Source organism: Mustela lutreola, chromosome 3 (genome assembly GCF_030435805.1).
Source record: "Mustela lutreola isolate mMusLut2 chromosome 3, mMusLut2.pri, whole genome shotgun sequence".
Classification (NCBI taxonomy): domain Eukaryota; kingdom Metazoa; phylum Chordata; class Mammalia; order Carnivora; family Mustelidae; genus Mustela; species Mustela lutreola.
In genome coordinates, this window is record NC_081292.1 from 161,977,097 (window position 1) to 161,987,279 (window position 10,183).

Genomic DNA, 10,183 nt, shown 5'->3' on the forward strand with positions numbered 1-10,183 from the left:
ACCAGGGAGACTGCTTCTTCTGATGTTCTTTCCCCGCACACCATGAATTCCCCTGAGTCTCATGTTACCATCAATTTTTGGTAAGGATCTATCCATATGTTGGGCAGGGCACTGCACCACACAGAATGACGCAGTGAGAATTAATTTTCTCCCTTCAGACACTTCCACATGTTATCACAGTTGTTAAAGCAGTTGAAAAATTGGGCTGCTGGTGAGTCATGCCGTCCACCCTCTCCTACATGAGTCCAGAGAATTGATGTCATTTCTCCAATGATTTTTTGGGAAATAGTGACTTTTTTAGTGTTTCCCAGTAGTATTACTTTGGTTTGTGGCCATAAAAGCATAAGTTGGCTCTAATTTTAATTAGCATTTATGGAACGATTTTTTCCTTATTATTTTTTTTTAAAGATTTTATTTATTTATTTATTTATTTGACAGACAGAGATCATAAGTAGGCGGAGAGGCAGAGAGAGAGAGAGGAAGAAGCAGGTTACCCACTAAGCAAAGAGCCCGACGCGGGGCTCGATCCCAGGACCCTGGGATCATGACCTGAGCTGAAGGCAGAGGCTTTAATCCACTGAACTACCCAGGCGCCCCTCCTTATTATTTTCTTCCAGGGTTCTCCTCGCTATCCATATGTAACATTCTGTAGTAGTAGTGCACGCCAAGCTGTTTCAGACAATAAAAGATTTTATACTTTTTCCCAAGAAATGAAACACAAAAGTATGAAATATGAGAAAGTATAATTTCTCTAGAATTTCAGGTTTCTACCATAGCCAGGAGCTTCCCTTATAAATAAGTTCTTTTTTTTTTTTTTTTAATTCCAGAGAGAAGTTTATTACAAGGAAGCCAGTTTAACTGCCTTGGGGAGTTGATGAAAGTCCATCTCTTTGAGTCACGGTGCGTAACTCAGTGGGAGTCGATTCCACACAGGGTTTCAGTGACGATGATCTCACTATTTTATGCCTCATGTCTACACTTTAATTTATGTACCAAGGTTGCTTTCCCTGATGAATGAAGTCCTGTCTACGGCACAATTGATCTTGCGTTTTCTTATGTCCCCTTTCCCTTCCAGTTAGACATGAATCACACTCTTCACACTTTGGCATGTGGTACTTGTTAATTAGTTCAACCAGTAAAGATAGATTGTTACAGCATTTGTTACTTGACCTCTACAAGTGTAATCAGTAAAAAGTGCATGTTAGCTGAAACCCTTAGGCAGTAGTGTAACATTTCTGGAGGAGACTGGCCCCCTACAGCAAGCATGTGGGTCCTGCTGTTCTTCTGCCTTCCAGGTAGAGGTAAGGAAATAAACCCTTAGATACCCTGAGACCAGAGTGGAAAAGAGATGAGCTCTCCTGAAGTCTCTTACTTGCAGGAATACCAAGATAACACCTAAGTTAAGTCTTTAGTAGTTGGCTGTGGGGCTTTGGTGTGGTCTAAGCCATTTATCCTGTGCCAAGATGCTTATTAAAAATGTTTGGATCCTCCATGAAGCCCTGCTATACTCAAGGTTACCTGGAGATCTGACTAAAAATGGGGTTGATGGTCTTCATAATTGATAAAATCAAGAGTATGACAAAAGAAGTAGAGCTTTGAAAACTTCGAGTCCTGGGCCTGTTCATGGTCATCATGAACAGCTTTACTTGGAGCGCTGATCAGATGAACTGTCAGTCTGGCTATACTTTTAAGCAGGCTCTCTTAAGTGGAAACATGGAACATTGCTCTACATTTGTGTGTACAAGTGCTATTTCCATCATGAAATGAATAGGTATACTTGTAAGATGCACACACACACACACAAACACAAAGAGTTAATTCCTTCAGTTAGTGCTCTAGTTTTATTTAAAATTTAATTTAAACCATGCATCTTAAACTAGGTTCTATGACTCCCAGGAATCTATGAATGGCTGAGGAGTTAAGTCAGATAACTGAATTTGAACGCATGATTTTGGGTGGCTATAGATGTTTCTGGGAAGAGAGTCCCTAGCTCTTATCTGAGTCTCAAAGATGTCTGTCACTCCCTCATCCTCCAAGTGGTTTGAAATGTCTGAGTTATGAAGTATATAACTCAGTTCTCTTGTTCTCGATTATTCTCAATTATTCAGTCAACCAGTTTTCATGAATAAATATAGGATAAGTGATTGTTTACGAGAGGCACTGTATTTGACATTTAGGGAGAGACAAAGATATAATACAACTCTTAATTTCCAACTTCTTGGGACAAATTGCACAATAGTCCCTAAGAAACAATTAATGATGGAGGCCTGTGAATGTGCCTAGTAAGTGGAATGGGCAGAACATGCTAAAATACTTTAGTGGGGAGGCATCACTGTCTCTTGGTTTATTGGACAGGAGCTTTAAGTTGAGCCTGGAGATGAATGAGCAAAGCCCGACTCTGGTGCTCAGCCAGTATACTCTGGGTATTCAGATGTTAAATAACGAAATATGTTTTTGTGCCAATGGATTGCCATCTTCCTCCATGCCCATCCCAGTGTCTCCACTGTCCTGGCCATACCTGTCCCTCTATCAGGAATTTCTAACACTTTATCCTCTCCTCTCACCTTCTTAGGATTCAGCAACTGTAGGACTTATGCCTGGCTCAGAAAGAATTCTCTAGAACACTGTTCCAGCTCTTTAGCTAGAGCCTTTCTGATGAATCAGTGTCCATACTGATCAGCTGTTAATATTTTGGGTATCACCACTGCATATGTGTTTGTTGGAAGTTCACTTGTATGACTGTGTGTGACTGAAATAATAAGCAGGAGCGGGAAAACATCTCAGGAAGGGGAAATGGTGGGAGGGGAAAGGAGCCCAGTTTGTTGATAAGAACATTCTGGAGCTGAATAGCTGAGTAATTTGTTGGATACGGAGAAGGGGGGTAATAAATACTAAAGTTAAGAAGAAAGCTATAGCCAGCTTGTCGTGCAAACAGTTTGGGGTGGGGACCAGGTCTTGTACTCTGGAGCTTGGGCTGGGTATGTTGGATGTCATCCGCAAGGGCTAAGGTGTGGAATGACATGATAAAAGTCATGAGAGAATAATCTGGCAGGGGTGTTCAGGATGAAAGGACAAAGGGAATCATTAGCAGGGCAAATTCCAAATGTAAATTAGCCATCATGAAAATTCATGGGGAACTGAAACAATCCACTGTGAATTTTAATGCAAGAATGTGTGGAGGAAAGGAGACACTGGCTATGGCACAAGAATAAAGAGCATTTGAAGTGGGGTTTTAAGAGAGCTGGGCCATCTCATCACATTGTCCCTTGGTGGAGAGCAGATCAAGGTGGTGGCCGCAGAAGGGAGCTCTATGAGGAGCAGAGAAGATTGCATTGTTGCTTGGGGGACCTTCAGGGTAGAAGGACAGAGGCGTCACAAAAATGCCAATCAGCAGTTATGTCTTTCCTATGTAAATTTCATAAGATAATATGACAAAAATAGTTGAGACCGAGAGAGAATGAATGGATCTTAGGCTTCTTATTTGATTGACTTGTTCTTACTTGTTCTGTCCAATTCTAGACCAGCAACAAAGCAAGTCTTGAATCCCTCCCCAGCACACACTGAGCAATCCTAGGGAACACCAGCAGGCCTTGTACAGTATACATCCTGGGTGGTTATGTATAATGGCCTTCGTGACCCCATGAGATCTTAAATTTTATTTAACTTGTTTAGGTATTTTCTCCTACCCCACAATCACCCCTGAAAATCAGTTCTTCTAACTGGAGCTTAAGACCAGTAGCTAATATTGATAATATTATTTTACTTTGCATTTACTGTTCAAAAAGCATTTTTATGAATATTAGTTCATTAATCCTCACAAAACACCCTATATAATTATCAGGTAAACATTATTATCTTCATTTTGCATCTGAGGAAACTGAGAAACTGAGTTTCAGAAAGTTAAAGGGGGATATAGTCAGAACTCACGTTTTTTTTGAGCAACTATTATATGCCAGACCCATTACATATGCCCAAGTTCACAGAGCTAGGAAGGGTCAGAGCAGAGACTTAGCCTGGTTCTCCTGGTGGTTTTAAGGTAGTGACAAGCAATGTACCAGCCATTGTTCACCCACCTGAGAAAACTTTGCTTTGAGTATTAGCACCCAAACTAGACTTCTTATTCTTCAAAGGGTTGGAAAACAGCTGAGGTCAACCTCGCAAAAGGCATTAATATTTCCATTCCAATTCATAAGCAATAACGGACCAACCAAGCAATAAGATCCAAAGGACAATTTTTTGGTTTATTTTTATTAGGGATAAAGCCTGTTTTTATTTGTGATTTTTTCTGGAGGAGTTTAAGGGCTGACGGGATAAATTACCTCTGGTGTTATGTTCCAACATCACCAAAATGGCCCACTAGATATTATGTTATTAAAATGAATGCTGTGTGTGAGATCATTCTATCTTGGACAATATATTTAGAATAAATTGAAATGAATAATCAATGAAGGGGAAAGAATGTTTCTTTCAAGTTTCTCAGATACACTAGTCTTACTCTTACCTCCCCACCCCGCTACTTCTCCTTACATCCTCTTCCCATTTTTTGCATCATCTTGACCTGTTCACCCCCATGGTTTATTCCTTCCTTTCCATTTTAGAAGAGTTGTGGTGGCAGCCTCATTGCTAATAAGGAGCCCTTGTTCTCTCAAGGAGGTAGCATGGAAGACAGGAACAGCTGTTGCTCTTTCTACCATGAGCCCCTGGAAATGCCTTGCCTTCCATCCGTGGATCCACCCACCAGACTGGCAAACAGGAAAAGGGCCCTATGTTCACTGGCTAAGCCAGGACAAGGACAACCCCACAGTAGACAGTACCCTTCCACTGGAATGACCATTTCTGGACACTTTCTCTTCTTTCAGTGAACTGATTAGTCTACAGCCTCACTACTCTCAGTACCGTCCAAGAACCAGAATCACCAGTATCGCCTACCAATGTCTGAAATACAGAACCTTTACCCTAAACCTGTGGAATCAGGATCTGCATGTTTGCAAGATCCTCAGATCCATATGGACAATAAAGTTTGTGAAGTACTAGTCTACTGGATGTCCTTTTGCCCACAGCCACGTTTTCTTTTTCTTATAACTTTGGTACACGCTGCAAGGAAAATCTACAAATATTGTACACCATACTGAGATACATCTTAGTGGACATTATATTCTTATATCTAACTAGGTTCACTAATACCAAGAAAACTAACTTAACTTAAAACAAGATGTTGAACTCTTTTGCCTGTTATGTTACTTATATGCTGATTCCATCAGTGACTTTCCTTGTTGCAATGATTTGACACCTCTTGTGGGTTACTATTTAAACCAAAGAAATAATCAGAAACAACTTACCAAGCACCACCCCAAATCTTGCTTCTTGGCAATTTCTATAACTCCCCAAATAGCCCCTCAGACAAAAACAAACTAGAAATTCCCAAATCAAAAAACAAAAAGAGTAAGCAAAAGAAATTTCTTCTAACATCTTTAAAGCTGTTTTTAAGCTGTTATGTTTATGTTTATTCATGTTCTCTTAACAGCTGACCTCCCTGATAAGCTACACTAATTTATTTGGAAGCTTTGCCTGATTCTTTCTCATTTGGGAATTTTGGTGTTAACACAATCAGAATTTAGTATTTTGATTTTCCCAAGTTTGCAACTAGACAAGCAAAGCAAGAAAACGCCAGCAATAGTCTTAGATTTCTTTAATTTCCTTAATATATGATTGAGGTTTACTGTTTGCTGTCCCCCAGGCTTGGATATTAAGAGTTGTTGCTTATTTTTGAGCCTCTAGTTCATGAGTAAAACACTTAATTGTTCCCCTTTCCAGTGTTGTCAGAGACAGTAGCTTCATTTTCCAAATACTTAAAACAAAATTTTCTAACTGATCAATTATGTTTACATGATAAATGAGTGGTCCAGGGAAGATTCAAGAAGTTAATGTCCTTTCTTCTTTATTATTATTATTATTATTTTTAAAGATTTTATTTATTTGACAGACAGAGATTACAAGTGGGCAGAGAGACAGACAGAGAGAGAGGAGGAAGCAGGCTCCCTGCTGAGCAGAGACCCCCTATGTGAGGTTCCATCCCAGGACTCTGGGATCATGACTGAGCTGAAGGAGAGGCTTTAACCCACTAAGCCACCTAGGCGCCCCTATTTTAAAATTATTACTATTATTATTATTATTTTCCTTGGATTAGCTTTTTTTTTTTTTAAGATTTTTAATTTTTTATTTGACAGACAGAGATCACAAGTAGGCAGAGCAGCAGGCAGAGAGAGAGGGGGAAGCAGGCTCCCCGCCAAGCAGAGAAGCCCGATGCGGGGCTCGATCCTGGGACCCCGAGACCATGACCTGAGCGGAAGGCAGAGGCTTTAACCCACTGAGCCACCCAGGAGCCCCGGATTAGCTTTTGTTTTGTTTTAAGATTTTATTTATTTATTTGACACACACAGAGAGAGAGAGAAAGAGAGAGAGAGAGAGAGAACACAAACAAGCAGGGGGAGCCAGAGAGAGAGAAGCAGGCTCCCTGCTGAGCAGGGAGCTGAATTTGGGCTCCATCCCAGGGCCCTGGCATCATGACCTGAGGTGAAGGCAGACAGATGTTTAATAGACTGAGCCACCCAGGCACTGCTTAACTTTTTTTTTTTTTAATGTTTGATCTCACACTATTTTATTTACTTATGTAAACTTATTCATACATACTAATATGAAAACTCAAAGGGGTTATAACATTGGATCCAAATATTTGACTTCTCTTCTTGCATCTAACCACTAGTTAGAATAAGTAGCTATATAGCATGTACTAGGTATAGTTATTGAACTAGTAACTATAGGTGATGGCAAAAAATAAAAAAGATCTTTGTCTTAGAAGTAGTTCTTTTTTTTTTCCTAAGATTTTATTTATTTGAGAGAGAGAGAGAGAGAGAGAGAGATCACAAGTAGGCAGAAAGGCAGGCAGCAGGAGAGGGGGAAGTAGGCTCCCTGCTGATCCCAGGACCCTGAGATCATGACCTGAGCCAAAGGCAGAGGCTTAACCTAACACTGAGCCACCCATGTGCCCCTTAAAAGTAGTTCTATAGGTGGGAAGACAAAGGAGAAGAAATGTGTAAGAAAAAAAAAATGGAAAAGAAAATCTCTTCAATGTATAAAATGGTAACAGACACACACTATTTACCGAGCTGACCGTACGTGGGTCAGGCACTGTGGTTAGCCCTTGACATGTACCATGTATCTCATTCACAACAGTTCCATTTTATAGATGAGGAAACCGAGGTGGGGGGAATCCTCAGTAACTTGAAATTGGCACTTAAACCCCCATCCGATATCAAAATCATGCTCCAGCTGTGTAGTATTGCTTGCTTGATAGAAGAGTAAGGAATGGCATGCTTATTTTGCTTTACTTTTTAAAAAAATCAGCTGCTTTCTCTTTTATCTTTTCCAGCTTTATTGAGATAAAATTGGCATATAAAACTGTGTAAGTTTTAGGTGTACATCTTGTTGATTTGATACCCTCATATATTGCAAAATAATTACTACCACAGTGTTCCCTTAACACCTTTGTCCCATCACATAATGACCATCTCTTTTTGGTGGTGAGAACATTTATAATGAGCTTCCTTAGCAGCATTCATTTACTTTTATATATTTCAGTTGCAAACCTCTTGAATCCCTCAGGATCTTGCACAATGCTGGGAGTGTTGTAAGTATTCTAACTTCCCCAAAAAGAAACTGCAAACCAGGTCACCAGAATTTTGGCAACAGCATTATAAGCTTAAGGTCCAAGATCTTTTCTAAAAGGCAGGACATGATATAATGGATTTCATTTGCATGCCCACAAAAGTCTTGGTGCCTCCCTAAATTGTTTCATGCCTCTGGTTTTCACCAGACCCTTGGTTTCAGTCGGTCTCCTATAACTTTAAGAGTTAACTCAATCTCCACTTCTTCTATAGAAGAAACTGACTTCCTGAGATGGAGAGGGGCGGGGGACACGACTCCCTCCTTGGTGTTTCGCTAGTTCCTGTCTGTTACCTCTTTTTTTTTTTTTTTAAGATTTATTTACTTATTTATTTATTTGACAGAGAGAGAGAGATCACAAGTAGGCAGAGAGACAGGCAGAGAGAGAGGAGGAAGCACGCTCCCTGCTGAGCAGAGAGCCCAATGTGGGGCTGGATCCCAGGACCCTGAGATCGTGACCTGAGCCGAAGGCAGCGGCTCAACCCACTGAGCCACCCAGGCGCCCCCTGTCTGTTATCTCTTAACAGCACACATTATACTAAATAAGTGGGGCGTGTGTGTGCGCGCGCGCACAGCTGCGCGCTTGTGTGCTTGTGTGAATTTATAGAAGAGCCTGGGAGGAGTGCCTTGCCATCTGGTGGGGGAGGTAAATACGTAACATAATAAACATCTCCTATCACGCAATGCAGATTTACATGAGATGTCCAGGGCATCTCATGTCTGACATAATATTCACTGACTACTTTAGAGACATTCATTAATTTTTATATTAAGAGATGGTATAATTTAGTGTAGGGAAGGAAAAAGTTTCCCTGTATGTTCTTAGGGTCCCTGGCTGGGTCTGAAATTTAAACCGACAAAGAGATTAGCGGGAGAAAAGCCTACAAATCTGTCTTTAATATAAGTTTTATGTGACATGGGAACATTCAAAAAGAAATGAAGACCCAAGGAAACAGGTTTAATGAAGACTGAACAGTCCTGTAGAAATAATGTTAGATCAGAGAGCCTGAGGCAATCATAGTGAACTGGGGGAAACTTAGCAAGTTCCGATTGTTAGGATTCTTCTCAGTGCCCCTTTGTCGCAGAGATAAGAATGTTCCCTTCCTCCAGGGTAAGGGAAGGCACCTCTGACAGAAGAGTTCCTTGACCTGTTTCAGAGAAGAGTGGTGGTGGGGGGAAAGGTCAGAATGATCTTGCTTCTACTGTTTTCTCAAACTCCTCCAGTTTAAAATATTCAATACGCCATATTTTGGAGTAGCATGTCCTGAACCCCATCATTAGCGAAGCATCTCTCAGATTGCCCTATTAGAAACTCTGAGATGTTGGGGCGCCTGGGTGGCTCAGTGGGTTAAGCCGCTGCCTTCGGCTCAGGTCGTGATCTCAGGGTCCTGGGATCGAGTCCCGCATGGGGCTTTCTGCTCGGCAGGGAGCCTGCTTCCCTCTCTCTCTCTCTCACTCTCTGCCTGCCTCTCCATCTACTTGTGATTTCTCTCTGTCAAATAAATAAATAAAATCTTAAAAAAAAAAAAAAAAAAAAAAAAAGAAACTCTGAGATGTTAATAGCTGCTCCACGAGAAAAAGAATTTGATGGTCAAATTAGTTTGATAAATTCAAGGTTGAATAAAGTTAAACTGTTTAATGTGTGCTTTAATTTTTTTCCTGCAGTATCTTTCAAAACTCTTACTGTGCTGATGTGCATTGTGAATCATCCAGTATGCAACATTTCTCCATCATAATTGGCCATGGAATTCTTTCTTCTCCAGGCACCATAGAACACAGTGTGGAGATACTGGATTTCATGGTTGAGAGTAAAATATGGTATCAGTGTCATCATAGATTAGTTGCTTGATTTTCATCACCTTAAGCCTTTGTGTACTCATCTACATATACAGGTAATTCCTATATTTCATACTGTTCCCAAAATACAAGAAGGTTATAAAATGTCCAGGAGTCCTCTGTAGGTGAACAATTATGATTGTTAATAATAATATGTCCAGCAGCTGACTACTCATTGTTAGAACCCCCATCACTTTGCAGAGTTCTGGATCTGAAGTCTGTCACACATGACCCAGCTTCAGCATGTAGGTGGCCCAAAAAAGGCTTCCCTACTATCTGTAATCTTTTGCACTTTAGCAGGATCTGAGTCAATATTAGATCAGTCCTCCTCCGGTCTGGTCCTTATCATCTGCTTATGAAAAACAAAAATAAGATAAAGAAGAAATAATGTTGAACTAGATAACCTCTAGAGTTCATGCTCTCTAAAATTCTAAGGAGGAACAGAACTCATTCTTAAGTTGCAACAGATGGGAGTTTTTTTTTAATGCTTTCTAACTGGGCAGATGAGAACCAAAGTCCTTGTCATGCACTACTTTTTATTTATTTTTTTTTTTCACTTAGAAAAGCAACTTTATTCCCATCAGTATTCTTCTTTTTTCTCTCCAGATTTTATTTATTTATCTGA